Source organism: Lissotriton vulgaris, chromosome 7, assembly GCF_964263255.1.
Source record: "Lissotriton vulgaris chromosome 7, aLisVul1.2, whole genome shotgun sequence".
NCBI lineage: Eukaryota > Metazoa > Chordata > Amphibia > Caudata > Salamandridae > Lissotriton > Lissotriton vulgaris.
The window spans coordinates 1,378,148,190-1,378,164,280 of NC_141695.1; the positions used below are offsets into that span (position 1 = coordinate 1,378,148,190).

General features: G+C 46.8%; 1 protein-coding gene across 2 annotated transcripts in view; it reads left to right on the plus strand.

Moving 5' to 3' along the window:
- The first annotated feature begins 860 nt into the window (after positions 1–860).
- Positions 861–16,091, plus strand: part of DOC2A (double C2 domain alpha) — a 1,262,769-nt gene continuing 1,247,538 nt past the window's right edge. The window contains exon 1 of one of the 2 annotated variants that reach the window (XM_086932077.1): positions 861–1,157. The gene's annotated coding sequence lies outside the window, so the exon portion shown is untranslated. Of the gene's footprint in view, positions 1,158–1,684; positions 1,955–16,091 lie in introns of those variants that run through there. The other variant, XM_086932078.1, reaches the window with a different exon arrangement.

The following is a 16,091-nucleotide window of genomic DNA, read 5'->3' on the forward strand; positions in this document are numbered from 1 at the left end:
TTCATTTACAAACAGCTTACCCGGTCATAAATCTTCTGTGCATAGTTCTGCCATGCATTGTATATCCACACAACATACACACATACATCTATTTTCGACACAACGTTCCCTTACACAGTCTCCATGAAGACGTGTAGCCCTTAGAGGCTCACATTACACTTAAACACACATCTCACTTGCACAGATCCCCGTTGCACTCAGATCGCTAGTAAACACGCATCTCCTTACCACACAACATCCTTACAGAACAGACACACACACATGCAAGCACATCTCACTTACAAGCACACATTGCCTCAACAGCAAACATTTCCCTTACATGTGCACTTCCCTTATGTATACACCGCTCTTAAACACAAACACAGTTCTCCCTATCTCTTTATCCCGTTTAGATGCACTCACTCCCTTACACACATACACAGCAGCACACATCCTTACACATCATTTCTCTTAAACACTCACGCATACAAACGTCTCCCTTTCACACAATCTGTTTGCCTTTTGGAAACCATGTTCTCTCCGTCTTACTTATTTCCATCTGAACTCTCACACTCTAACTAACATCCCTCCTCTTCTACCCCACGGTGGAATTTATCTACACTTTTCTCTTTCTCGTTTCAGCTGTGTGTTCTCTTGCTCACACACAGCGTTTTCTAATTTTATCGTTCCCGTGTCACCTCTAAGTTCTTTCTCGAGCATATGTAGGCCATTGTATCCCTTCCTCTATTTACCCTCTCTTTCTTTCTTTTCTTTGTTTCTTTCTTTTGTTTCTTTCTTTTTCTTTCCCCCCATTTCCACATTTCCACTTCATCGTTTTCAATCTTGTGTTGCCCGATTCTCTCTCTCCCGTCCACCCCTCACTCACTCTTGTGTACATCTAATCTTTTTCTCCCATCACCCTCTCTCCTCTCGTGGTCCCCACCTCTTTCTCGTGCTCTTTTCCTTCTCTCTCTCTGTCTCCTCCTCCTCTCCTCCCCTCACGCACAGCAAGTCAGAGATACAGCACAGAGAGCCGCTGACTCCTAACTCCCCCACCCCAATCTCCACCACCCTCCTACATGCACCCACCCACCGTCTGAGCTGTGGGAGAAACCCCCTCCTCGCTGCCAAGGTGCCAGCCGCTTGCCCGTGTACCCTACTGAGGACAGGATATACAGGTAAGAAGGCGGCTCCCCACCCTGGGCGTGGCTGGGAGGAGAGGGAACAGGTGTCAGAGATCCCGTGCAGCCTGGAAAGGGAGCGCTAGTGCATTAGCGTAGCAGCGCGGCAGTAGCTGTACTTGCTCGTTACATGACCATTTCTTCATACGTGTGAGGTGTTTTGTCACACGAGGTTGTGAGAAAGCCCCTCGGAGCGTGAACAGCGCTACGGGGGAGGCGTAAACGCGGTCCTCCGAAGTTTGGCGCCTCTCAGTCAGAGGCTTCTGTTTGTTATTGTCTTTGTGCGTGTTTTTTCTGTTTGTCGTTATTAATTAAGTGCACGCTTGCGGGGCGCGTGGTCGGCACGAGCGGCGAGAGCAGCGGCTCTTCTCGCTCGCTTCGCGCCTTTTCGCCGCCGGAACAGAGGCGCCTCTGTGCGCGAGGGGCGCGAGCCTCCAGGGAGGGGGCGACGCTCAAGGGAACGCGCCAACTTTGTCGGTGGCCGCGGCGGTGGTCTAGCTGAAGCACAGAGGTTCGGAGAGTGGACAGGACCACGGAGGATTCCTGCTGGGGGAGGCGGCTGAGGATGTTTAGCCACACCGCCACTGTCCTTTACAATTCTAACAGCCAGGAGCATTTATACTCTGATTGATAGCGCCGCACCACACTCTGAGCTGCCTCGTGTCGCTTTTTACCCATGGAAAGCCGTTTCCCCAAAGGAAAAGGCCAAGTCTTCCACGCGGGGTTTCGTTTAAAGCTTGGAGATGAACAAAAACCTCTGTGGCAGGTGCACATTCCACTGAGCTGTCCTACCAGTATGTATTCCGACCTTCTCCTTTGCATGGTTGATATTTTGATGGCATTTATGTGATGGTATGCAATTTGTTAGCAATGTAGTATAATGCTAGGGCTTATGGTCTTATTTGAAAAAGTGGTTATTGTGTAATTAATTATCCGAAGAATCAGAATATATGCATTTTACCTCCAGCTTCCCATTTTTGAAAAGTTTGTGCTCCTTTGCACATCACCTTATCACCTATGCCTCCGTTCCCTTATCCAACAAATATGTACAATTAGAAACAAGTTATCTACAAAACTGGCCCATAATACCAAAATGCATGTCTCCATCCTTTAGGTGCAATGAAATCTTACCCATTAAACAAGAAAGAAGTCACATTTCTGAAAAGAGAAAATACATTACAGAAACAGACTATTATGTTTGTAAAGAAATAAGACTAGCTGCAACCCACATACCTACGGAAATAAGCATTCTGACCAAGTTTTTGAGTGGAAATTACACCTGATAAAAATGTTGTTTTAAATCCAAAGCATTTTGATGGTGTTTGTAAAGTATGCATTTCCTTCTGGGTCTCAACGTTTTTGGGGAATTGACTGACAACATTTCTTGACAAATGGCTGACTGGATTAGGACTAATATGCAAATTTAGCCCCAGAATCATAAAAGAACTGTTGGAGAGTGGTCTTCGGTACCAGGAGCAGTATATCACGTGGTCTCCAGAACTGGACACAGTACTCCAGAGGAAGTCTCAAGAACTGGGCATTCCACTCTAGATCAGCACTCCAGAACAGGAAACAATATTGAGCAGCACATGCTTCTCAACCTTCACCCCCAGAACCTGCACTATACAGAATATATTGTTTCTGTAACGGTACATGATACTCCAAGGGTAGCTTCCAACACCAGGAATGATGTCCTGGATGTTATTCTTAAAACTGTAGATAGTGTTACAGATATGACCAATGGAAGAACACACAAAACATCATAAAGGAAACAGTATTCCAAATGTGGTCTCCAGCACAGAACACAATCCTTTATAAGGGCCGAAATGGATGCAATACTCCAGATGTGACCTTCAGCATTAGATACAATCTACCAGGAGTGGTTTCAAGCATTGGGCAAGACCCTGCAGACGTGACCTACTGAAGATCACAAGCTGTTTCAGAAGTGAGAGCAGTATTAAAAAATTGGCCTCAGAACTGGTTGAAAAGCTTCAGACATGGCTTCTGGAACAAACGAATGATAAGAAAGAATGACACAATGAAAGCATGTATTGGATAAGTTATCAAGATGAAGGAAGAGGGGAAGCAAAGATCGAATGACCAGCGAAAGGTTAAGAAACTACTATGGAACATTCAGTGCGGGTAAGGGAGGAAGGGAGGAGGAGAAGGACATGGAGGACTACATCGCAGGTTAACGCCGAGTTCTTTGTGTAGGACAATGCTCCAATTTCAGTAGGACAGTTCAATTTGTTAACATGCCTGCTGCATAGAACTGTGTGTAGTGTAAAGGTGACATGTTGCAATGCTAGGAAATAGCAGAAGAGAGTAATGCACCTTCTTGCGAGAGTGTTTAACTTCCTGGCTAACCCAACAAGATAAGTAAGAATGTTATGTCTGCAGAAATCTCTGTAACCTTAAAGCAACTGCTTAAAATACCTCTTGGGCCAACTTGGCCTAGAAGTCCATAAAATGAATTGGGCAGTATTAACATCTTGGGCGGCGACAGTATGACTGCTATGTTATATACACAGGTTATTTGTATAGCCAGCGGAATGAGCTCCTTTGTGCGTCACTGTGCTCGGTGACCACCTTCTCACTTTCATACCAAAGGCTCCCATGAATCGCCTCGGATTGCAGAGCTGTGAATTAATGAGCGGGAATGCGAACGGGTCTTTCATTGCACTCGACACGTTCATAGCGCAGAATGGCCGCAGGAAATCATTTTGACATCTTTTATGCTTGGTTGACAGTCATTTATTCGGTATGCTTCCCCCTCCCTGGTTACATCTTTTATGGGTGTGACGGTGAGCTCTCAGCATTGAGAGCTGTCCAGGAGGGATGTGGGTGGGGTAGGGGGCATTATGAGCAGAGTAATGCCCGGGGAGGCCTGGAGGGTGCACGAGGGCTCCGCGTGTACAAGCAATACCAAAACAGTTGTGTGAATAGGAGGGTAATTACCGGTGGCTAACGTGTTTTTTCTGGCAAGTAAAGGAATGTTGTTGTATTTACTTGATGTGTTTTTTTTTTGGGGGGGGGGGGGGGGGGGGACACAATATTTAGCATTTTTGTGACTTCTTGGCGCTGAGGGGATGTCTAGATCGGCTGGATTCATATTTCGAAGGCAGAGGGAGCTTGGCAGCCAGGTAGGGGACTAGGGAAGGCTGCGAATGCGCAGTGGAATCACTTACAGTGCCACTCAAAGTGAATGACTGACGTTTATTGTGCCATAATAACTGTTTTGTTAAGGACAAACATACCTTAGTTTTGCCGTCTTTACAGGCTGTAATCTGAAGCGTTTACTATTATCAAATGTAAGAAGTCTCAAGTAACCTAGCTTGAAAAAACGAAGATTTAAACTCCTGACCTGCATATATTTTTAAGCGAGCATTTAACACACGGAGCTCTGCTGCCTGCTCATATCTGTTGAAGGGGAAGCTGGTTCCCTGGATTAGCTTGCAGACTTGCTCAATTTACCATGATAAATAGACCGGAGCACCATCATAGGAGCGGGCGAAAACCCGAGGGCCTGCAATATCAGGACTCTGAGCCCGCCGGTCCCTCGAGGAGGCCGTACTTCGGCACTTTCAAATTACAGGTACCACTGACCTATGACTAAGAAGAAGGGTGAGTCAAATATCCACCCCATTAGGGTGCTTGTAATATTAGCGACCCATATTCGTACATAGGTTCTGAAGAAAGCCCTCTGACCCCTCCTGGGCAACATACGGACTGAAACATGTCAACCTTTTGACCTTCACTAGAACTGCACAGTGCTATAGAGCAGTAACATTTCTATAGAAGCACCACCTCGTTTTTTTTAACCTTGCCACCTCTCCTGAATAAAGTTTGTTTTGGAAGGACAGCAAAGCAATTTTAGCTCACCTTAGCCTTTCTTTTCACTTCACTTTGTCAACTTTATTTCTGGTCACTACTGTCAAAACCAGTGGTCCAACCTCCAGGTGGAGGAAAGCATTTTATCAAAAAGACCCAATGATGATGCTTTCACGTCTCTAGAAGGGGAGAATCAAGATATACAGTTTTTCGCTCCTGAACGTGATTGAGGATTTTTATGTTGGTTACCACACCTGACCCTGGTATTACAGGAACAAGTTATCCATTCCCCCTCTGATTATTGACCTTCGACAGGAGCTGAATGTTTCAGAGCTTCTTCCTCCCCTTTTGATCACATAATAGTGATGATAAATATACACCATGATCTCCCAAAACACTAAAATGAGGGGTATTCTGACATGGTTGGGCCAGAGGACAATTTTAGTTGTCTCATGTCAGGCATCCTCATCAGACTGAACTAGGGTTGGACTGGCCTATAAGGCAGTCAGGCAGTCAGACAGTGCCCAATAGAATGGCCTGACAGGTCAATGTGTGAGCCATTTTCTGATAGTTGTGGCCTATTTCATGGTCTGGTGGGCCAGTTTTTACTATTTCCCTAATAATAAATTAAACAATTGATGGACGGAATGCTGGACAATGCAAACATTCACCCCAGTCACAAGGATCTGGGTTTAATTATTCTTTTGCTCACCATACCTCCCCAGTTTGGACCCAGCCATAAGCAAATCAGTCTTGACCCCATTCCTTGTGGGAACAGTACAGCCCGAACTGCCGAGCCAGGTCCTTCCTGGACCAAAAACAAGCATTCTGGGAGCCACTGGAGTCAAGCTATCCTGGCTTATGAGGGGTGAAACCCCGAAACCAGTCCTAGGATGATTGTTTCCAGTCCAGGGAGGACTTGGCATGGCAGTTCGGGCTGGACTGTTCCCATTGGGCGCAGGGTAAAGACTGATTTTCATATGGCTGGTCCAAACTGGAATGGCGAACAAAAAAACGATGGATGTAGGCCCAGATCTCTGTACTGGGGTGAATGTATGACTTTGTTTGTCATTCTGTCGATGAATTGAAGTTTTTGCCCTATTAATAAAAGAAACATTGCCTGCAGCAAGCCATTCCAGCCTCCCGTACGTTGCAAAACAGTTACACAGTGTGTTTTTACACATTCAAAATGAACCCAGTTTAGATACATGGGCCACTTTATAGATGTCTGATTCATTGATGGGTTATTTTCATTTTGATGATCGGGCCTACATTCGGTCCCAGTCCACCCCTGTCCAGAACCCCTAATATGTCCACCATGAAGATGCTTACATACTTATACTTTGGTAGGCCCAGTCTCTTAACATAGTTAAACAAGCACTGGCGTTGCCAATAGGTTTCGCATTTGGAAAGTTGGAGCTATTAGTTTTGTAAATGACATTTTATATTTATATATTGTTATTGACAATGCCAATAACGATATATAAATATAAAATGTCATTTACAAAACCAATAGCTCCAACTTTCCTACTGCGAGACCTATTGGCAAAGCCAGTGCTTGTTATGTTAGGACCTCCATGCTAAGCTCCCCCTGCCCTCCTCCCGACCCCGATGCAGCTTGCTGGAAGCATGCACCAGACCTGTTCCTGTTCTTGTTCTGTCTGATGGAGACAAATTATGGACATGTTTTTAGTCTTCAGAGGTGCCTGTGAAAGGAGAGCATACCTTTCAAATCTGCTTTGCAGAATAACCTGACTTTGTTCCAAAAACCGAGACATGTATTTAAAAATAAGAAAAGTGTGGGGACACTGGGACAGTCCACTGAAAACTGCGACTGTCTGGGGAAATCCGCGAAGTCTGGCCACCCTATGGGTTGGGTTAGGGTGGGAAGGACGTAAACAGCTCTGGCAAGTGCCACGCATCTTTAGTTGGAATCAGGCTTTATAGGTCAGGTCCCCGAAACACCGTAAGAATGGAGATTGTAACTCAAAGCAGCGGAGCATGTAATCACCCTCAGTGCCTTCCTTCACGTAACAGTAACATATTGCCTGCTCATTCGCTATTGTCAATGGAAGGTGAGCCTTCATGCTGTGCTGATCATGCCGGTATTCTGGTTCGCTCCAGACACAGGGAATGGCGTCGATCGGCACCGAACAGAAGCTGAACTCCTATTATACAAGGCCTAAGAGTTGTATGAAGCAATGTGAGGACCGGTAAGGCTTAAGACACTATGCGATGTTCTGGGCAGGACAGCTTCATGGCCTGGGGCGAACTATAGTACTTGCTCTGTGGTAACCTGTGCACGTGATCTCTGACAAACGGCTTACTGTGAGCAGCACGCCTGGCACGAGCTTAAGGAGCAGTTAGCAGCAATAATGAACATGCTGGTCGTTACTTTCCTCTGTACAAGACCAGCAAACACCAACCGTGTAACGCACATATGCTAGGGTTTCAAAAATAGTATTAAAGCTGTATATAATTGCATTGTGGGCGATATGCAGCTGTCACATAGGATTGTTGCTGAAAGGTATTTTTCAGCTGCTGCGGTCCCTTCTGACGCCAACGCAAGTACTTCTAGCCCTTAAATTTCAGCAACACATTATTGGTCAAGAGACCATCTAAAAAAAAATTAAACTGCAAGCTACGAAATGCAACAGTTTCAAATCCTTGAGGTGGCAGAAGTGGATCTTGACTGGTGCTCCGATCTCAATCTAAAGCTAATTTCACAGAAGAAATTGAATACGTTTTTGTTTGTAGGTCCATTTAAAAAAAAAAATGAATTTAAGCCAATTCATAAATATGCATGTTAAAATTCATTTTCCTGTGGACGGGAACGTCACTCAAACTAAATGTATCTTTCTTTATATGCAATGCCCCTATTATCAACACCTAGCTGCCAGGTGGCCGTCTTGGACGAGCAACACCCAGTAGCAGTAATACATGTATAACTGATAGTGGAGAGGGGGGGGGGGTGTATGTGTGGGCATGTACAAGTCACGCTGTAGGGGACCGTCTCGGTCCTCATAGCGTGGGTCAACCCTGTCAGACCCAGACAAGCACTATCTTTGTGAGGATCGGTCCACAAAGTGGGTTTAGGTACTTTTGAGCGAGTTATCAAAAAACCTAAAAGGGCAGTTAGGTTTGCCTCGGTCCACTTTTTAACCTACCCTACTATCGAAGCGCGCGTGGAGTTAGAATAGTGATCGCACACTTCATTGCGGTCAATGACCGGTCCTCCTAATAATAGGTATGGGGTGGTTGGGCGTATGAGTGAGTGTCTGCGTTTTAACTTCTTGCTTCTGTTTGCCATAGCGCCACTGAAAGGGTCACATATGTAAGGCAAACAAATGACACGCAAGACTCCACTAGAAAAAAAAAGTCACACTCCCTAATGTGAAAAATGTGGCATTTGTGCATTAAGGGAAAGCTCAAGGCAACATTCTCGTCACAGGAGTCCGGATCGGGCAGAAGGCTGTCGGAATTACTGCAATACCATTAGCAGCCACATGAGGTCACTAGCCTGCCATATGACACGAAAAGTGCTTACCATGAACAAAATATCGATTTTGTGTCATCAGCAAGCATTGTCTCGTTTTGAAATTTCATTTTGACTCAGTTCTTGAGGTCAGTCAGCTCCTTGATACTTAAAAAGGAGTGTATGCACTTTACATCAGTAAACTAACCTAAAATGTTATCATGTTTCTGGTGGGGGGGCGGGAATGCGAGCGAGGGGAGGAGAAGTGTGGCAGGCGGATTAGGGAGATGCGCGTGCTTGTGTGGTCACGTGACCCGCTTTTGTGGTCACGTGACTCACATGCACTGTGGAAAAACCGCAGTGGTTTGACGAGTCGAATCGAGCACTTGAATTTTTGCCTATTACATTCGCAAGCGAATGATAATAGGCGAAACCTAAAAATGTGCATAGTTGTCTACTTCATGACTCTGTCCCCAGGCGCAGGGTTTAGGAGCTCCAGGCACCACTCTTAACATTCCTACATATCTCCTATTTCCTCAAGGTCTTCTTGGTCAGTTCCTTGTCCCAAGATGTTTGTAAGTCTCCCCAACCCTTCACCCCAGTTCTCTGTGGATTTAGAATCTTCCAACAGGTTTCCTAATTCCTCCCACGCCTTCTACAGTTCATTACAGTCCACTTACTGATAGGGTGCTGCCAGAATCCTGTCAGTCACTACCACTGCACCTGCACAGTCCTCTACACTGTTAGCGTGGCTGCACGCTGAGTCCAACATGCATCTAAAGTCTCCCACTAGTAAGGTAGCCTGTACTTAAAAGAGTACATGTGTAAGGACCAAGTCACTCCTCTCTAAAGCCCTAAAACTGTCCCCAGTTGCCTCACTATAACAGCTCAATCTCTACCTGTTTTTATGCAATTAGTCCTTCTGAGTCCTCTACATGGTGTTAAAGTTGTGAAAATCAAGGATTGCCTTGATCCTGTCAATGTTGTTGATGGAAACTTATACCCTGAGTACTATGTGCAATGGATAGTGTAGTACTGACCCCCCAATACAATACTGCTGCTTAATACAGCAGCAAGTTGCAGTGCCACATTTCAGAATGATGAAGTCACACGTCCCTAGTTTGCTCAGGGGCCCTTAAAACATCACTCAGTTTGGCCGTCTCAAAGATATACAAAAGTCTTGGCATAAAATTAGGGTCCGAAGAATGGGATCCTGCATCCAAGGCCAGAGTTTCACGAGCCAATGTTTCAGTCCTGAAATCTGGGAAGTTTGTATTACTTCGAAAGATGTCAGCCTAGTGGTAAGCCTCAAAGGAACGGGGTCTAACATGAGTACCCAACAAAAGGATCTTGTGGGTATGTGTGTGGGGAGGGGGTTAGGTAACACCCATGTTATTGGAGAAATAATGGACTAGAATGTGACCAAAGCAATCAATATTGGCTAAGAGTAATTCAAGATTTCCTTCAATCATTGTATCATTTGTTGTATGTTAATGAAGAGTCAAGTGAGGGGAGGATAGTCAATGCAAAAGATTTCATGTCTTCAGAGACTGTAGCAAAGGAGCAACTCAATTGCCCACTCTTTGCCACGCTCACCTTCCCAAATGTAGATCAACACTGTTTGCAAGGTAGACATTTCTAGCTGAAGAAAGGTACTGGAAATTTAGTGCCTTGATGAAGTTAAATAAGATAACTTTTAACTTCACCCAGACCAAAATCTGAGGTTTCTATCTTCAAGAAAAAATCTGCAAATAAGTTTCTGTACTGAATGTGAACTTACGGCTCTCTACAAATACTTTTAAGTGTTTATAGATATTTGACTGAATATCGTTCCCTTGGACACCGTTTTTTAAGAAATCCATGAAAGGTGCAGTCTTTGTATTTATTTATTTATGGCATTTATAGAGCGCACTGTTACCCATGGGTGTCCTGGCACTAAGTGAAATCTCTCCAGAGGGGCCGAACCGGGCAGATACCTGGTCCACTTATTCTAAAAACAGCCAGGTTTTTAAGTTCTTTCGAAAGATGAAAAGTTTTGAAATAATTCTGAGCTGAAGGGGAAGTTTGTTCCATGCTTTGGCTGCATTTGCCAAAAAGCTTTTGCCACCCCAGGTAGCCTTTCTGACAAATGGAACATGCACCAGTTTGGCATCTGAAGATCGTAACAGTCTGCTTGGCGTATACCAGTACAGATGTTCTTTTATTAAATTGGTAATAAGAGTAGACCACAAAGATAAATGATTTACTTCCCTTCTTTGTAATTTTATCAATCGTTTTAGACTTTTTCTGTACTTTGATTCACCAGAATGTACAGTGCAAGGGCAATGATCCATGGAATAGCCCCTCATTTGCCTGTTTGTGGTAGGATCTCATTGTATAGATTGTAGCCAAGTACTTCCCCAAAGAGCCCTCTATCACATAGTTTGAGGCTGTAGCTGTGTCTATCCTGGACAGGCAATCAGTGTCCTCCAAACATGCCATAGAAGTGCCACAAACATCATGTAAGAAAGTAGAAGTTGGCCAGTGAAACATTGAATAGTGATGGACATCCAAATCATTAAAATGTCAGTTCTTACAATTGAAGCAAGCATTTACAATGCAACGGTTTTGCCTTTGTAAAAGTTAGAGCTATTGGCATTGTAAATGACAAATTTTGTATTTATGTGTTGGTTTTGAAAACAGATAAATAAATGGCATTAGTCATTTACAATGCCAATAGCTTAATCTCTCACAAACGCGAGACCTATTGCATTTGCACACACACACAGAGCACAAACACACACACAGAGCCACACAAACACACACACACAAACACAGACAGAGTCATTCACATAGAGCCACCCGCACACACAGAGCCACCTACACAGAGCCACCCTCACACACACAGAGCCACCTACACAGAGCCACCCTCACACAGACAGAGCCACCCTCACACAGACAGAGTGGGGGGGGGGGGCGGACACCTGCACAACGAAGAGGAGCGGGGGTGGGGGGGAGGGACACCAGCACAACCAGGAAGAGCGGGGGTGGGGGGTGACGGACACCAGCACAACCAGGAAGAGCGGGGGTGGGGGGTGACGGACACCAGTACAACCAGGAAGAGCAGGGGTGGGGGGGACGGGCACCAGTACAACCAGGAATAGCGGGGGTGGGGGGTGACGGACACCAGCACAACCAGGAATAGCGGGGGTGGGGGGTGACAGACACTAGCACAACCAGGAAGAGCGGGGGTGGGGGGTGACGGACACCAGTACAACCAGGAAGAGCGGGGGTTGGGGGGGACGGACACCAGTACAACCAGGAATAGCGGGGTGACAAATATCTTTTACACAAAGGGGGCCTGAGGTTTTAAGAGCAGTGTGACCGACTGAAGGACAGTGCACAAGCGGCCATTGTTCTGCTGGGAAGCCATCTCCACACTGCTGCCCATCACAACCAGGAAGAGCGGGGGTGGGGGAGGACGGACACCAGCAGGACACCACACTTGCACCAGGATTGAAAGCACGGCCCGGCCCTTACAGCAGTCTCAGTAGCAGGGGCCCAATCACTGAGGATGCTCCAACCTCCTAATCCCAAGTACATCCCGGGACAGAGTTTTGCAGCAGAATAGCGCCCCAGGGGAGGTGTGAGTTTCCAGGAGATAAGGGGCAGGGTGAACCACTCCCCCCGTTAACTGGAGGAGTATTGGTTCAGGCAAAGAGAGCGCTGGCACCCGCGAAGGCCCCATAATCGGGCCAGCAAGCTGCACATGCAATCACAGAAATCAGAGTATGCTCACTTACCGGTAGTGCCATCACAAAAGGCCTTAACACCTTCGAGTCTTACGGGTTCCGTCGCAGACACCAGTGGGCAGTCTCCGTTGTTTCGTGAGGGGAGTTGCATTAGTCATCAATCAGCTACGCTGCCAGCCGCAAAAGCACCAACCATGCCTCCACTTGCATATGGACACAGGCCCAGTACAGTTAACAAAGCAATTTTCGGCCGGTGTAAAGGCTCCGTCACACAACAACAAGAGGGCAATACATTGCGTGATTCAAAGCATGGCCCTGCCCAGCGCGTGCAGACACAGCCTGCCCCGGACGCCTCACCTTTGTCTTCCACAGCTTGAGATGCAAGATTGAGTAGCAGGGGCCCACTCACTGAGGATGCTCCAACCTCCTAATCACAAGTACATCCCGGGACAGAGTTTTGCAGCAGAATAGCACCCCAGGGGAGGTGGGAGTTTCCAGGAGATAAGGGGCAGGGTGAACCACTCCCCCCGTTAACTGCGCTACACACATGTTGGAGACTGCGCTCCAAGGAGTGAGAACCCACCTACTCACTGATACTGTTGTCCAATCTGTCTCACTGATACCCAGTGACTGAGTCTGTGGTCAAATGTTTTATATTTACACCAATTAGGGATGTTGTGCTCCCAAGTGTGAGTATTAGATCCAGTAAGTGAGACTGCATTCTACTGAGTGGGACTCGGACCTATCAGGTGAGAGTATATTCAAATGTGTGGAACACCGAATTCCTCGGGGTCTGAGGGTGAACTAAAGTAAATGGGTTAACTGAGGCGGGGCAGCATTGGGGTTGTCTTCATCAGAGTCGGATTTGGACACATTAGGCCCGGACACCAAAACAAAATCGCCCCCTGTTAGCGAACTAGAGAGCTAAAAAAGAGACCCACATTTGCAAATTAGGCCGGTTTTGAACTTGTAGATCTGTGTGTGGGTATTTGCAAGGTATGGGAGGCTGCAGGCGTTTGTGCTTACACCAGGCAATGTGTTTGGTAATACCAGGACAATCAGCAGTAAAAACCACCTTCGGACCATAAAACAGGTTCGCAGACAGGCAAAAGTGGCCCACACTCTGATCTGTCAGGGCAGTCCACCTGACACTGTCTGATTGCTCCAAGACCAGTCCGACCCGGGTCTCCCTGCGTCCTCCGCGCGAAGTGCTTGATACAGCGGGTGTTTGTGTTCAATGGCTGTGTTCACATCAGGCTTAATCCCGTAAGAATCGAGTTATTAACTGAAGACGTTTCCGATCAGTTCTCTTAATGCCTCGTGTACTCTTGGGCAGGTTGAAAGCCCCTGATTCCCTTCAGCTTCACCGCTGTACCGAACGCACCCCCTCCCGGGCAGCCATCTGGTCTGGGGTCGCTGCCAAGGAATGGGTGAACGCTGGAACGTTCTTAGAAAACAGCTGAACTCTCAAGTGCTGCATGGGAAGGAGGTAACCCGAGCAGGCATAGCATGGGAAGCGAGGCAGGGGGGCATGCATGGCATAGGAAGGAGGTAACCCGAGCAGGGATGGCATGGGAAGCCAGGCAGGGGAGCAGGCATGGCATGGGAAGGAGGTAACCTGAGCAGGCATGGCATGGGAAACGAGGCAGGGAAGCAGGCATGGCATGGGAAGGAGGGACCCCGAGCAGGCATGGCATGGGAAACGAGGCTGGGAAGCAGGCATGGCATGGGAAGGAGGTACCCCGAGCAGGCATGGCATGGGAAACGAGGCGGGGGAGCAGGCATGGCATGGGAAGGAGTCAGGGAAGTAGGCATGGATGGCATGGGAAGGAGGCATGGAAACAGGCATGGCATGGGAAGGAGGCAGGGAAGCTGGCACGGTATGGGAAAGAGGCAGGGAAGTAGGCATTGATGGCATGGGAAGGAGGCACAGGAGTCTCCGAATGCTGCGATAGATGGATGAGAAATTAGGGAAGAGAGTGAAAGAGATGGAGAAAAATAGAGTGAGTGAGTGGGGTGGAGCAGTAAGAAGTGCCGAGAGTGCGATGTAAGTGAGAGGCTTGACGAATCCTAGAAGATTGCAAAGGAGACATTAGTGGCGAGGTGTGAATGAAGGAGGAGTGATAGGGAATGGGGAGAGATTGACTGAGGGAAAGAGTAAATACATCCAGGCAACTTAAATCGCGCACCGGGCGGAGAAGAGCTGCGGCAGAGGGAAGGAGGCGGAGGGGGAGGGAGGCGAAGCAAGAACGGGACGGAGTAGAGCTGCGGGGAGAAGAGCTGTGGGCAGAGGGAAGGGGGGCCACGCACAACAACAAACCGAGCCCACAGGACACCCAGTCGCGCAGCCCACCCCTGCAAAGCACACGTCGGAAGCGCAGTAAGAAGTGTTGAGAGTGCGGTGTAAGTGAGAGGCTTGACAAATCCTGGAAGATTGCAAAGGAGACATTAGTGGCGAGGTGTGAATGAAGGAGGAGTGATAGGGAATGGGGAGAGATTGACTGAGGGAAAGAGTAAATACATCCCGGCAACTTAAATTGCGCACCGGGCGGAGAAGAGCTGTGGCAGAGGGAACGTGGGGGGAGGGGGAGGGAGGCGAAGCAAGAACGGGACGAAGAAGAGACGGAGAAGAGCTGCGGGGAGGAGAGCTGCGGGCAGAGGGAAGGGGGCCACGCACGACAACAAACCGAGACCACAGGACACCCAGTCGCGCAGCCCACCCCTGCAAAGCACACGTCAGAAATGACAAAAACATGCCGAAATGAAGAAAAAAAAAACATCCGCCCACCGCTGTAATGACGTTACCAAAGGGGCAGAGAGTGAAAAAATCGCCGGAACGCCCACGAATCTGCTCCGACAATTACGGACAGATCTCTCTTCCAATGGCTAGCCTCCGTTTATGGAGCTAGCCAATGGAAGAGAGAGGCGGGACAAAGCCCCATACTGTTCTAACATTACATTTCGCCTGCGCGAACACTGCTGCGCAGTGCTACGCCAGGCGAAACTTAAAAACTGTTGGGGGTTGATGGAGCAGTCTTGATTTTGGTTTCAGGGGTGAGAGGATTTTCTCTTCATCAAATCCAACTTCGAAAGAAAGGATCCTGGTAAAACTATTTATTATTCTTTTTACTTGGGACGAATGGAAGACACAGCATTGCCAATGTTAATTACCATGATGAGTGTCAACACAGAAATTAATGGAGTCATTAGGTGTTGGTACAATAACAAAAGCAGAAGTCTGATTAAAATGCAAATTATCAGATGAGTTTAAAATTCCCTGGTTTAATTTATGAGGTACCTCCTGGCGAAATATCTCTAAAAATACTTAGTGAGACTTTTCGAGTTTCAAGGAAAACGTGGTGCTAAAACTTAATGTTATTTTTAGGTAACCCAGATTAAACTGATTTGTAATTATCCATGAGATCTCAACTCCTCTTCATTGTTGCCCCGTCAGGATTACCCGTGCCATACGTCCTTCAGTAACCTCAGCCATTTGCTAATTTCTCTTCAGTATTCTTAATTAATTTGTGAAATAATTTTATACAGCACAAACAATTCAGTACAGACATTGTTGTTGTTGTTTTTTTTGTAGTACTACAAGTATCTTTGAGCCAGAGCAAATATTTGTAGAAAGTCATGTTCATGTCAGTTTGTGGTCTTTGGCTATTTATATGTGTAAATATTATGGATAGCAAAGAATGTATGCATTATTAAAACATGAACGTGTTTGCTAAGTGCTTTAGGTCCTAGGCTGATTTACCAAACGTTGATTTTGTCTAGTAGGACATCTAGGGTGACTGAAGGGCAAAAACGCAAAGTAGGAGAAGTCGGTGTAACTGATCAGGAACAAACAATAGAAACAACACCAGGAGTAAACCTGCACCCCATTTTCTT